Genomic DNA, 14,236 nt, shown 5'->3' on the forward strand with positions numbered 1-14,236 from the left:
GTTCTGCGAGGTTCCTCACAGGCAAAGAACACAGGTACAAGATTTTCTGGGCAGGGAACACTGACGGGGTCGGGGGCGTAGGAATACTTCTAGCGGAGAAATGGGTGGATAAGGTAATCGAGGTCGTTAGAGTAAGTGACAGAGTACTTAAGATCAGACTAGTGCTTCATCATAGATTAGCTACTGTCATCTCAGCCTATGCACCTCAACCGGGGCTACCAGATGGTCTGAAAGACCAATTCTATGACACCCTCTTGCAAACTACCTCGTCGACGAGTGACAGGGACCTTCTCTTTGTGGCTGGAGACTTCAACGGTCATGTCAGACGTCGTGCTGGAGGCTTCCATGGCATACATGGAGGCTATGGCTTCGGTTCCCGCAACGAGGAGGGAACCAGACTGCTGGAGTTCTGTGATGCAACCGATCTTATGGTCTGCAATACCAACTTCAGGAAACCTGCCAGTCACCTAGTCACCTACCGCTCCGGCAGACACTCTAGCCAAATCGACTACATCCTCGCCAGAAATAGGGAAAGAGGGCGGCTTATAAATGCCAAAACCTACCCTGGCGAAGAATGTACCCCACAACATAGATTAGTAGTTAGCGACTTTGGGATCAAGGCAAAATGGGTGCCCAGAATTAGACAGGCTTGGAGAAGAAGGGTGTGGAAGCTTAAAGACCCTGCAAACGGACAGAGACTTAGAGACAAGTTACTTGAAGCATCTAACGAAATAGAAGGGGATATAGCATCATACAACGTGGAAGACAATTGGAGATTTCTGCGGGACAACCTGTTGAAAGCCACCGACCAGATTTGTGGGTGGTGTAAGGTCCCCTCCCGACCCAGAGTAACGTGGTGGTGGAACAAGGAGGTAGACAGGGCTATTAGACAAAAGAAACAGGCTTGGAAGGACTGGAAGAGCGGTGGTAGCAGGGAATTGTACCAATGTGCCAGAAGGGAGGCTAGGCGACAGGTTTATTTAGCCAGAGGGGAAGCAGATAAGGAAAGATTTGCCAATGTTCTGCGCCGTGAGGACCAAAGACTCGAGGTATTTCGTGTTGCAAGACAGTGTAGGAGAGAGATGTGTTCGCATGGATGATGGTACGCTTGCATTAAATGAGGATGCAAAGAAAGAGGTCTGGAGATGCCACTACGATAGATTGCTTAACTAAGAGAATGAATGGGAGAAAGAGAGCCTGCCGTATGTCGACCCAATAGAGGGACCAGCTATCCGAGTTGATAGTACCAGGGTAGATAAAGCAATTAAGAGTATGAAGACCGGGAAAGCCCCCGGCCCATCAGGAATCACTGCAGAGATGCTCAAAATATCTGGCATTGTTGGCTATAGCCTAGTCACCCGTATTACGAACCAGGTGATACACGAAGGAGTCATACCCAATGACTGGTGTAGCAGCATCATAGTCAACTGCTACAAAGGTAAAGGTGACGCTTTAGATACAAATAATTACAGAGGCATCAAGCTGTTAGATCAGGTTATGAAAGTTACAGAGAGGGTCATAGCCCAACTAATTAGGGAGCGAATCAATTTAGATGAGCTGCAGTTTGGGTTCGTGCCAGGTAAAAGCACTACTGATGCCTTATTTCTAGTGAGACAGTTGCAGGAGAAATACCTAGCTAAACATAAACCTCTGTACCTGGCTTTCGTTGACATGGAGAATGCCTTTGACAGGGTCCCCCGATCCCTTATCTGGTGGTCAATGAGGAAACTTGGGATAGAAGAATGGTTAGTGAAAGCTGTGCGAGCCATGTACAGAGATGCTGCCAGTAAGGTGAGGGTTGGAAATGAGTACAGCAATGAATTCCGGGTAGAGGTAGGGGTCCACCAAGGTTCCGTCCTCAGCCCCCTCTTATTTACCATAGTCCTCCAGGCAATCACAGAGGAGTTCAAGACAGGTTTCCCCTGGGAGCTCCTCTATGCTGATGACCTTGCCCTAATTGCGGAGTCACTATCAGAACTAGAGGAGAAGTTTCAGGTGTGGAAGCAAGGTCTAGAATTGAAGGGCCTTAGAGTCAACCTAGCTAAAACCAAAATCCTAATAAGTAGGAAGGTAGATAAAACACAAACCCCTTCAGGTAGATGGCCCTGCTCAGTATGTAGAAAAGGAGTAGGTAGTAACTCTATAAGATGTACCCGGTGCAAGCTATGGACACATAAGAGGTGCAGCAACATCAAAGGCAGGTTAACTAGCAAGTTAGTTTTTGTTTGTGGCAGATGTTCAGGTGCAATAAATACTGCAAACAAACAGGAAACAACTTCTATCTCATTCCAGGGTGAAAAACTAGAGGTAGTCGATAGCTTCCGCTATCTGGGCGACCAAGTTAGTAGTGGGGGTGGGTGCGCTGAAAGTGTAGCTGCTAGAATAAGAATAGCCTGGGCAAAGTTTAGAGAGCTCTTACCCCTGCTGGCGACAAAGGGACTCTCACTCAGAGTAAAAGGCAGACTGTATGACGCATGCGTACGAACAACCATGCTACATGGCAGTGAAACATGGGCTGTAACTGCTGAGGACATACGTAAGCTCGCAAGGAATGAAGCCAGTATGCTCCGTTGGATGTGTAATGTCAATGTGAATACCCGTCAGAGTGTAAGTATCTTGAGAGAAAAGCTGAACATTAGAAGCATCAGTTGTGGTGTGCAAGAGAGACGATTGCGCTGGTATGGACATGTGGTGAGAATGGAGGAGGATAGCTGCGTGAAAAAGTGCCACACCCTAACAGTTGAGGGAACCCGTGGAAGAGGTAGGCCCAGGAAGACCTGGGCTGAGGTGGTGAGGCAAGACCTTCGTACATTGGGCCTCACCGAGGCGATGACTACTGACCGAGACCTTTGGAAATGTGCTGTGCGTGAGAAGACCCGGCAAGCCAAGTAAGATCGTTGCAAGTGCCCCTGGACTGGTTCTTGTGCGGGTGGCACATGAGATGCACCATTTTGAGCGTGGCCGTTGCCAGTACCGCCTGACTGGCTCCTGTAGGATTTTCGAGCGAGATCGTTGCCAGTGCCCCTGGACTGGCTTGTGAGGGTGGCACATAAAAGACACCATTTCGAGCGTGGCCGTTTTCGTGCAGGTGACACGTAAAAGCACCCACTACACTCTCTGAGTGGTTGGCGTTAGGAAGGGCATCCAGCTGTAGAAACTCTGCTAAATCAGACTGGAGCCTGGTGTTGCCATCCGGTTTCACCAGTCCTCAGTCAAATCGTCCAACCCATGCTAGCATGGAAAGCGGACGTTAAACGATGATGATGATGATGATGATAATTTAATTCATTTAAGAACCAATTAGAGCAGTAAACAGGTAAGAAAGGAGGAAGAAAGATCTTTTAGGTTTTATATTTCACATTGGTGCATTTTTCATTAGATGTAATGTGGGTGGGTGGGTGGGTGTGCATAGGTGCATGTATAACCATGTGACTGTAGCGAAAACAGACACAGATATTCATACATAAACGCAGCCATAGCTGAGTAAAACTGCTGTCAGTCATACATGCAGGCTTGTCCTTTACAGATGCTGGTGCCACATAAAATGCACTTATGGTGGGGTTGCATAAATGCACCAGTGGACACTCTGTAAAGTGGTTGGCATTCGGAAGGGTATCCAGCCATAAAAAACATGCTACAACAGACAACTGGAGTCTGCACAGCTCCCTGGCTTACCAGGTCCTGTCAAACTGTCCAATCCATGCCAGCATGGAAAGCAGACATTAAACGATGATGATGATGATGGTGATGATAGCTGTGTGGTATGAACCTAAAATGTTTGCTTTGCAATCACATAGGTCTGAGTTCAATCCTATAATGCTGCAGAAACCTTTTGTTGTCCCGCAACAGATGAGTGAAACAGGGAGGACAGAAGCTGTACACAAGTTGGATGTGGACACACACACATGTGTGTGTGTGTGTCCACATCCAACTTGTGTACAGTTTCTGTTCCCCCCCCCCCCCCCCAGTTTCACTCATCTGTTGCTGGGCAACAAAAGGTTTCTGCAGCATTATAGGATTGAACTCAGACCTATGTGATTGCAAAGCAAACATTTTAGGTTCAACCACACAGCTATCATCATCATCATCATCATCACGTGTGTGTGTGTGTGTGTGCACGTGCATGCACAGAGATAATGTTACGTTACCGTTTGTTTTTATAATCAGTTACAACAATTTCATATTAATCTGATGCGTTATCTATATTTTTGTAGAGTAAAAATTTATGAAACTTAAACAGGAATATTATTAACAGTGACTCTGAAGTTTTGCCCAGCTAAGATATTGTCATGTGTGTGTGTGTGCCTGTATACTTGTCTATACCACTGTTTACTAAAGTAAATCAGTCAAAGTTACATCAAAGGCAATGTTGTCATTTAACAAAAAGAGATTTAAAAAATTAAAAAAGAACTCAGCCCAAAAGAATTGATGAGGGAGGGCACCAGCATGGTGACAGTTCAGTAACTGAAACCAGTCAAAGGGTTAACAATAGATTTTTAAGTAAAAAACCTTAAAAACCTATCAAATGCAGAGGTTGGATTTCTTGACCATTGTTTACTAATCAAATGAGGCGACTGTAATTTCAAAATTTGTTTTTACAATTTCAGAAGACATTCATTAATTCTCAATCAAAAATATTGATGCAATATAATGGCATCATTAGAATATTTAATTTCTCAACAGCCTCACAGAGAGCCAATACTATACAGAGCAAGTCCATTGCCTCATAGTTATATCCAATATGAGACACCATTAAAAACAAAATTAGTGACAATGTTAATAAGTAGTGGTGGTAGTAGTTGTTAATACTCAACTCACACCTAATTCAGCAAACTTTATGATTAGTGTTCCAGACATGGCCATCTAGCGAGTCTGCATATATTACACACACACACACACACCTGATGATGGCTTAGCTGGCCAAAACTTCAAAGTCACTGCCAGTACCATTCTCGTTAAAGAATTATGTGTGTGTGTGTGTGTGTGTGTGTACAATGGGCTTCTTTTAGTTTCTATCTACCAAATCTACTCACAAATCTTTGATCAACCCAGGCATATAGTAAAAGACGCCCAAAGTGCCACACAGTGAGACTGAACTCAGAAACATATGGTTGGGAATTAAAATTCTTACAACACAGCCATGCCTACGCGAATGTGTGTACGTGTGTATGTGGCAGGGTGTATACACACACACACACACAAATAAATGGAAACATGTATGTTTACATATATATCATCTTCCTCTAAAGTTTGTTTACCATAATGGCATAGGTTGGAGAGTTTGACTGGAGCTGCAGGATTTACAGATGGATTGCCTTCCTAAATTTTTACAGGTTTGCAAGGTCTTTGAGCTTCCATATCTTTCTTTTCTAGACTGGTTTCCTTTCTTGCTCCACGAACCTGTGTACAGTTGTCCATTTTCTGCCTGGCAAACACTTTACCTTTAGGTATCCATTTATCACATTTTCTGGTGAGAACGTAGACAACTTGGCTTCAGTGTTCACCATATTCATAGGCTTGCTGAGGTGGCTTCCTGAAGTAGTCTTCCTCATAGAATCAAATCCTCACCAGCAGCCTTGTCTCTTCCTCATTTCCAGAGCTAAAACACTAATCTCTATGCACATTATGAAATCCAGTGGAGTGTCACCCAACATGTTCAGTCATGTCACCAGCCAGCATAATAAAGTCATTGTTAAAAGGTAATTGGTGAAAGGACCTCATAGTTCTTCTAATCACTTGTCAACCTAGATTGTGAAGCTTAGGCAGGAATAAGTGTAACTGCTGATTCCGCTAAGACTAGTATCCAACTAACTATCCTATCATGCAAAATGACCACCTCAGTTACTTTATCTCCCCATCTTTCGGCCTCCACTGCCAATATCATTTCTGCTGCCTACTTAAAAGAGTTTATACACATGTAATTTGCCCATGAAGAATCCAGTTGAAGGCATCTTCATCTTACCTCTGGCACACAGAACATATCTACATACCTCTGCTCTAGTATTTTATTACTCTCACAAATCCTGTCTTTCATTGTACTTTACAGTTATGTGTATATACACATACACACACATATAAACATACATATATACATACATTTATGTTATCCATTGGTGAAGATCTACATACATGAATAAATTCTAAACAATAAGAACTTCTCCAAAACACCTCTCTATCACACCCCACCCTACAACCTAATTACCTTCCACTCAAACCTACACACCAAAGGAAGACTTTAACACAACAGAGACTACATAAAGCCAAGATTAACTTCAATGCATCACAGTCTGATGATGGGTTAGCTGGTTGAAATTTCAAAGTCACTGTCAATAATATTTTTGTTTAGGAATAATAAATACATGTATACATATATGCACACACACACACACACACACACATGTATGTATATGTGTATATAGTGACAGGAATCAGCAGAAAGGAAGTCCAATCTCTCAGTGGACAATGAGGTCTTCAAAAGTGCAGTGCTTCATTAAAGCAAGGCACTAGGAAGGAGTGGTTCTATTGATAAGTGATTATGAAAGATTCATTAATATCCCAAAGTGAGTTAAAAAGCAAAAAAAAGTAATCTGGTTTAAGCTACCATTCACTCCATATGAACTGACTAATGTAGTTAGAAACTTCCAGTTACTAATTAGAGCATTTCCCAAGAAAACCTATTATAAACTCTTTAATGCTCATAACATTGAGGTTAGCAGCCTGCACTTAGATAATGTTGCTTCAAACATTGCACACTGCTACAGAAATAAACATGCAGGCCACATAGTCTTTGCTTGTACTCTAGCTGCTGAAATCCAGCCAACTGCCCACTGGGAGGACCCTGCTTCTCAAAGGGTGCCATCTACAAAACTACCCTACAACCAATTGATGGCATCACAAAACACCACAAAGGCATAGCAGCCAATAGTTTCAAAGGAATATTTATGCAATTCTTGTATTTCTTCAGGCATAGGAATAGGGAAAACATCTTCCTGAACAACTTTATTGAGATACTCTGAGACCAAGGAAACAATCTTTCCCAACGTCAAAATAGAGCATCTGCTTTTATTCATCTGAAGTTTATAATTGTCAATTCCATGAGAAGCAACAGAAACTGCAACAGGCTGCAGCATCCATAAAAAAAAAAATTCATTCTATTCTCACCTGTTAATGGAAACCAGGATGATAATCCTAGCCCTAATTGGCCCACATACAACTGCAGGGTATAATATGATTTCTGTTTGCCTACAATGGTCTTCTATCGACCAGATACATTTGCACCCTGCAGCCAGCATGACACACAAGCCGACATTCAACCCAACACCACTCAACCAGTTATCTCACCCCACACTAGCTAACCATTACAGATGAAATATCAAATCCTATAGGCTGGCCACTACCTAACACATATAGTGTCTGCCCTGCCACATGGAGTGTGTAATGAAATCAAAAAACAAAAAGGCCCAAATATTTTCACCTGGATGCTCTTTTGAAATTGTTTTAAAGTTCATTTCGATGATGAATCTTCCATTCAGCCACCCATCCGTCTCTCAAACATTGAATTAAGCTGAACAAATGAGAAAGGAAAAGCTCAATGCATGTGAAGAATGAGCTTTTATTATCTTACCATTCACGTTTCACGATACTGCAGTTTCATCAAACTTCAGTCATGAGATAAAAATTTGATTTCGGTAATAGACACACACACTAACACACATGTGAATATATATATATATATATATATATATATATATATATATATATATATATATTATAAAGCAGGCTTCTTCACAGTTTTCACCTCAAAAATTTCACTCAGAAAAAATCCGTCTTTGGAAAAAATGACCCATCCTATACCACAGAATGAGATCAAACCTGGCAAAACATACTTCTTAACTACAGAGCCATGCAGACAGCAAGAAATATCAGTAATATATATAAATGTAATATAAATGCTGATATACAAATATATAATAAATCACATTATTCTTTATATACTAATATATCCCAATATCATTCCAGAAATGTAATCTGATTTTTGTCTGAGATTATATAGGACTGTCTTTATCCCAATAAGTATTATTCTGAATCCCCATAACTTAGCTGATAGCATTTCAACCAGATATTGACCCCGAGGCTACGTTTTAAGTTGAAATGCACCAATTTTCAGAATTAGAGTATGTCCATGTTTTCCTGTAATTCTACATTCATCAATAACATTTAGCTACAATCTTATGAACTATGCTGCTATCCTATATCCTATGCAATTATGTGATATTGACTTTCATTTAGTTATTCACTGCACAGAATAGTATCATTACTTACTACTACTACTACTACTACCACCATTAACTGTTACTTCATTTAAGCATGTCATTCAATTCATGGGTTTCATCATCACTACTATTTATTTATTTATGCGTTTCAGCCAAGTGACTGTGGTCATGCTGGAGCACCACCATGAAAAAGTGTGGGATGCTTACAGCACCTAGGTTTCCAAAGCGGTCACCCATCTAGGCTCGATGTGAGTACTTAGATGGGTGACTGCTTGTATTATGTAAGTAATTAGTTTCTTGCTTACAAACAAACAAGATTAAACAGTTTTACAGTATTCAGTTTTTTTTAATAGAAATATCATTGCTATTATGCAAAAGTGCCATAAGTCCAAAATGTTACTTTTTCAGAAAATGAACAAATGGCTTCACCATTCCATAGCAAAAACCGTTGGACTACACTTTAACAATTTTCAGATCTTGGCATCTGAAGCAGCTGGAGATACGATACTTTGACCAAAAGAACCAGCTATTTCAAGCAAAAATAAATATAAAAAAAAAAAAAACACATTTGGCCACACGACAGTTTAACATAATAGCAACGAGAGAGAGAAAGAGAGAGAGAGAGAGAGATACACATAAACACATACATGATTTACAAATTCTATATATTTGAAATATATTGAAATTGTAAAAGTTAAACTTCATTTGTAAATATTTACATGAAGATTGTTACACATCAGAAACAAATATCGAAAAAAATGTTTTGATTAAAAATGAATTAGAAAGGTTGATTAAACAGTTGAAAAAGGAATTTTTTTTTTTAAATTTGTAAACAAGATGAAGCTGAAAAGGTGATTGTTTTGTAGTTTTGAACTTACAAAAGATAAATAACTGCTGAAAAGTTCCTTTGTTCTATCACATAAAATAATTGAAACTGAAATGACACACAATCACTTGCGCTACAACAGAAACAACACACAACCACAGCAACTAAAGAACAGAAATGGCAACCACTGCAGCCAACGCAAACACAGGAACGGTAATCAGCCGCAGCTAAATACTATGCAGTAGGAAGGTTGGTTCCATGTTAATGCTACAAACAACAACAACAACATCTCTACAAACCATCAGCATCATCATCAGTGAACAGAAATAATTTTGAAGTAAAACAGAAACTCAAAAAAGGCAATCTAAACAAAAAATGATATTTATCTACAACAGCAGGTTATCATTGAAATTATAATTCTACAAAAATCACAATAACTACACACACACACACACGCATATATATGTCCACATACACTCACATACACCTTTTGTTTGAAGCCAAAACATGACGTCCATCTTTACATTCTGAGTTCAAATCCCACTGAGGTCCACTTTGCCTTTCATCCTTACAGGGTGGATAAAATAAGTACCAGTTGAGCACTGGGGTTGATGTAATTGATTTAACCCCACCCCCAAAATTGCTGGCCTCATGCCAAAATTTGAAACCAAAATTATTATTTTTGTTGCATTTGTTTCATAAAAATTGTTCCAAATCTCGGACTTCAACAAAAAGCAAGATGGCCATTTTCCTATGGCTGTTATTTATGATTAGCAAGGAAAAGAGACCAGATACTGAGACTTAAGATTCTGTTAAAAGTTTGTTGTAATATTTGTGACTTTGAAACGGTTATTCTTAGGAAGTGCGCAGTACTCAGGAGAAAAATATTTTGTAGTTGAGTTTTCTGATATTTCACCACAGTGTTTAAGAGCACCATTTGCTATTATTCTCAAAGCACTGATAATTATTATTATTATCATTATAGTTCCTATCTGTTTTTTTAACATTAAATTTGGACGGTCTGCCACTTTGCACCAAGGTTTTAAATGGCAAAGCCTGATGTTTTAGTTGATTAGCCAATATTTTGATTTGTGCTTACTACAGTATCTATATGTCTCTGTGTGTGTGTGTGTATATATATATACATACACACATACATGCACATACGTTCACAGTAATTTTCACATAGTGTTGTCTTTTGTCCCTACTGATGGAGGCAACATATACGTATATATTTCTTATACATACGTCTGTGTGACACATGGCAAGTGAGAAATTATAAGAAGAATATTGAATATTTTGACGTATCTTTGTTCAATTATTTACACTTAAGTTCTACAGTATATTGTAGATCTAAATTTGACATAATTTGATAATTAATTTTAGTAAACTTTGCATGAAAATACATTCTCCTCATATATTCTCAAATTTACAGACACACACACACACACACGGGGCTTGACAGGGAAACCTGATGGCTTTTAAATTAATAGAATGTTGGTAAACATAAGATAATTAGTAACCTTTATTGAGTAAATGTAGAGAACAAAGTGTGCCATTTATAAACACAGCAGCTGATTTAGTTTCAATAATAACATCATTGAAATGTTTGCTTATTTTACATATTGTGCCATACCATTTCTAAGACAAATCCATTCCCTTTGAAGTTGCCGTAAAAGAGAATAATCACAAACTAAAAGGACAAGTAATTGAACAGGCCATGATAGGTCAGCATGTTGGGGAATGGCATGGTCAGCATATGGATTCTTTAATAATGTCCATAGAAGGATAATCTTACTGTTTGGCTGATCCCTGTGCTGTTACATTGCACAACATGAAACCAGAATCATCAGAATTCATTGTTATTGTAAGCCCAGTATGGAGCAATCACAGTTTGCCACACATCTCGGCATCGTTACATGTTCACAGTGTATAGGATTCTCATTAAGATGTCATGGATTCCAATCAAAAGTAAATTTATTTTGTTTATGAAATCTAACAGATGGAAATGTGCTCCATCATTCATGGAAAGGGTTCCCGGATGTGTTATCTGGTGCTTTTCAGCTGACTTATTTCTTGCAAAACCATAACCATACAAGGATAAATATCTAAATTAGGCTGCAGCATTCTTCACAAACAAAATGCCAAGTGCAGCAGCAGAATGGCAAGGACTGTTTTCTATGTCTCAATATTATCGGTTGTTCACACAGCTCATTGTGGTTTCTTTTTTAGTAAACCAAAAGTTTTCCACCCATTATGAGGGTCGTTAAAATGCAACAGGAAATTTTGCTTGGAAAAGTTTCATTTGCCTTTTCCTGTGGGTCATTTCGCAAAAGCCTCATGATATACATTCAGTGTTTCATAATTATTGAAATGGCATCAGCATCATCAAGGTCATGATTGTCACCCCAGCCATCAGTCAAATTATTGTCATTTTAAAATCCATCAGGTTTTCCTGCCACACCCTGCATATGAACACAATATCAGTAAGAGAGTGCTCAATACAGAAAGTAGAGGTATAAGTATTAGACTGAAAACTTTACAAATCATTACTCGGAGTGTTTTGTTACTAATCTTCAGATGAAACTCAGGAAACTGACAAGAAAAAGGACAAACATACATACATAGCCCACCCACCGATTATGAAATAGAACATGTAGGATGCTGAAGAAAATAGCCCATTCTATTTGCTGAAGTTCCTAATTGAAAAATATTCAATAAAAGGAGTGACCAAACTGCGTGGACAGAGCCGAATATAAGGTGATGATAGGGACTAGGAGAAAAAATATTAATAATATATGCATACAGAAAATACAGGGGAAAGGATTATGTGCCATACAAATTACTGAATAAAATGAAGTCTGTGATTATACTGTAAATGGTTTATAGGGGAAGTTCTTAGAAAGGAACCATCGAGTGAAAATATATAAAGAAAACTGTGTGTGGGTAGGGGGGAAACTAGAGTGAATTAAAATTATTTAAATATGCATATGAATAAATTGTAATCAAAATCTATTAAGAACACAAATTTGAGTAAGATAAAAAATGTAAGCATGAGACATGGCGTCCTGCTTACGAGGAATATAACTCCACATAAGAACTGGCTTGGATAATGTCTTCATGAAAAACTATGATGATGATGATGATTGCACAGATTCACTAGAAAAGGCTCTCCTTCATTTACTCTGAAAAGAAAACTTGCTCAATATAAGAGACCCAGATATATATTTGATGTTCACTTGGTTTAATCATGGATCTAGCTTCCTCGTATGATCAAGGAAATTCCTAGTTGAAGATATGTGAAAAACGGCACATATCCTGTCAAGGACTCTTATACACAGAACTTCAGAAATGTACTTTTAACCTTTCTTGCAGATGGTAGTCCTCCTAACTACCGCCTCATCTAATATTAGTCTCCTTTATCAATAATACCAACATAAAAAGGAGATGTTGCTGTATGTTGTTAGACTCCAAGCCTTTGTACAGACTTGTGAGTGTGCAGTGTGTAAAGCCAAGTGGCTAAGGGTGTTAGGTTCAATCTCTAAATGGGGCAATGCAGTGTGCCCTTGAGCAAAACACTTAATTTCAAATTGCTCCAGTCCACTTAGCGGAAAGTGTTACATCCTCAATGCCCTTCAGGGTCAAAGGTAACAAACTGTCTGTATCAGCTGACAACTACAAAGGCCCCTGAAACAATTAGCAAATGCATAACACACAATCACTCATCTGAGACAGAGTTATATATAACCAACAGTTGGAGCTTGGACAGCTTCCAGCTGGCCAGTTCCATGTGAAACCATCCAACCAATGCCAGTCGGGGAAGTGAATGTTAAACAATGATGATGATGATATATAATTATCATTTATCAAAACTGTCAGGTTTCAGTGTTAGCTCTGATAAGGGCTGTATAGGTGGACGCCCTTCTTAATGCCAATCACTTTACACTTTTTTTGTGCCACTGGCATTAGTATGGTTGCCAAGTAACTTGCAAGATGTGAAAAGAACAGGAAAAATCTCCCCCAACAAAGTGCTTGTGTGTGTAAGGGGGTGATATTTGGGAGAGATGGGTAGGAAGGGACTTTTTACCAGGTGTTGAAAGGCTAAAGCATGATTGGGGGACAGAAACAGGTACTCGGCTGCAGGGGAGATACATGGTTGTCTCAAGTGGAAAGGGGAAAATATCATCACCATCATCATCATTTAACATCCGCTTTTCATGCTGGCATGGGTTAAGGTGGTTTCACAGGTAAATTGGTAAGCTACAGGGCTCTCTCAAGCTCCAGTGTCATCTTTTGCATGGTCTCTACAGCTGGATGCCCTTCCTAATGCCAACCACTTTACAGAGTGGACTCGGTGCCTTTTTTTTGTGCCACCAACACAAGTGAGTTTGCCATGTAACTTGTAAGATAGAAAAGAACAGAGGAAAAGGAAAAACGAAAAGCCCCTACTACTAGGAAGCATTCAGGAGGTGGAGGTGGATGGCTTTATGCCAGGGGTTGAAAGGCTAAAGTATGATAGAGGGGCAAGCACAGGTGTCTTGTTATAGAGGGGATAAACATGGCTGAGGGAGATGAAAGGAAAATAGTGATGGAGTGCCAGAACAAGCTCTCAAGAGGGGGAGGATATGGATAGGGGGTGATGGGAGGGGATGAGAGAGTATGTGAGTACTCATCAGAGGGCAAGGGGGAGGGGGTAAAAGCAGGTGGAAGTAGAGGTTAATGTAATGAGAGATGAACAAGGGTGGGGATGCAGCTGATGGGGGAAACACCAGTATGGGGAGGGGGTAAGATGCGAGATAAGAATGAAATATAGGAGAGGGGAGAGAAAGCAGTGGTCGATGGCACATATACACACCTAACTATAGTGTGTATAGTTACACACAGATATATAGGTATAACTCTATATATAGACCTATCACCTGTGCACCAACTTTGATTGCATCCAAATTCTGTTGACTTTTCATAACACATTTTTCTGTACACCCACTACACTCTCGGAGTGGTTGGCATTAGGAAGGGCATCCAGCTGTAGAAACACTGTCAGATCAGATTAGAGCCTGGTGTGGCCTCCTTGCTTGCCAGTCCTTAGTCAAACCATCCAACCCATGCCAGCATGGAAAACTGACATTAAACGATG

The 14,236-nt window shown here is 39.8% G+C and overlaps 1 protein-coding gene across 4 annotated transcripts in view; it reads right to left on the reverse strand.

Annotated features, from left to right (window-relative positions):
- The window catches only part of LOC106867904 (calcium uniporter protein, mitochondrial), a 189,448-nt gene that overhangs the window by 31,720 nt on the left and 143,492 nt on the right, over nucleotides 1-14,236 (reverse strand). The gene's annotated exons all lie outside the window — the stretch shown is intronic.

Source organism: Octopus bimaculoides, chromosome 1, assembly GCF_046866305.1.
Source record: "Octopus bimaculoides isolate indiv1 chromosome 1, ASM4686630v1, whole genome shotgun sequence".
NCBI classification, from domain to species: Eukaryota; Metazoa; Mollusca; class Cephalopoda; order Octopoda; family Octopodidae; genus Octopus; species Octopus bimaculoides.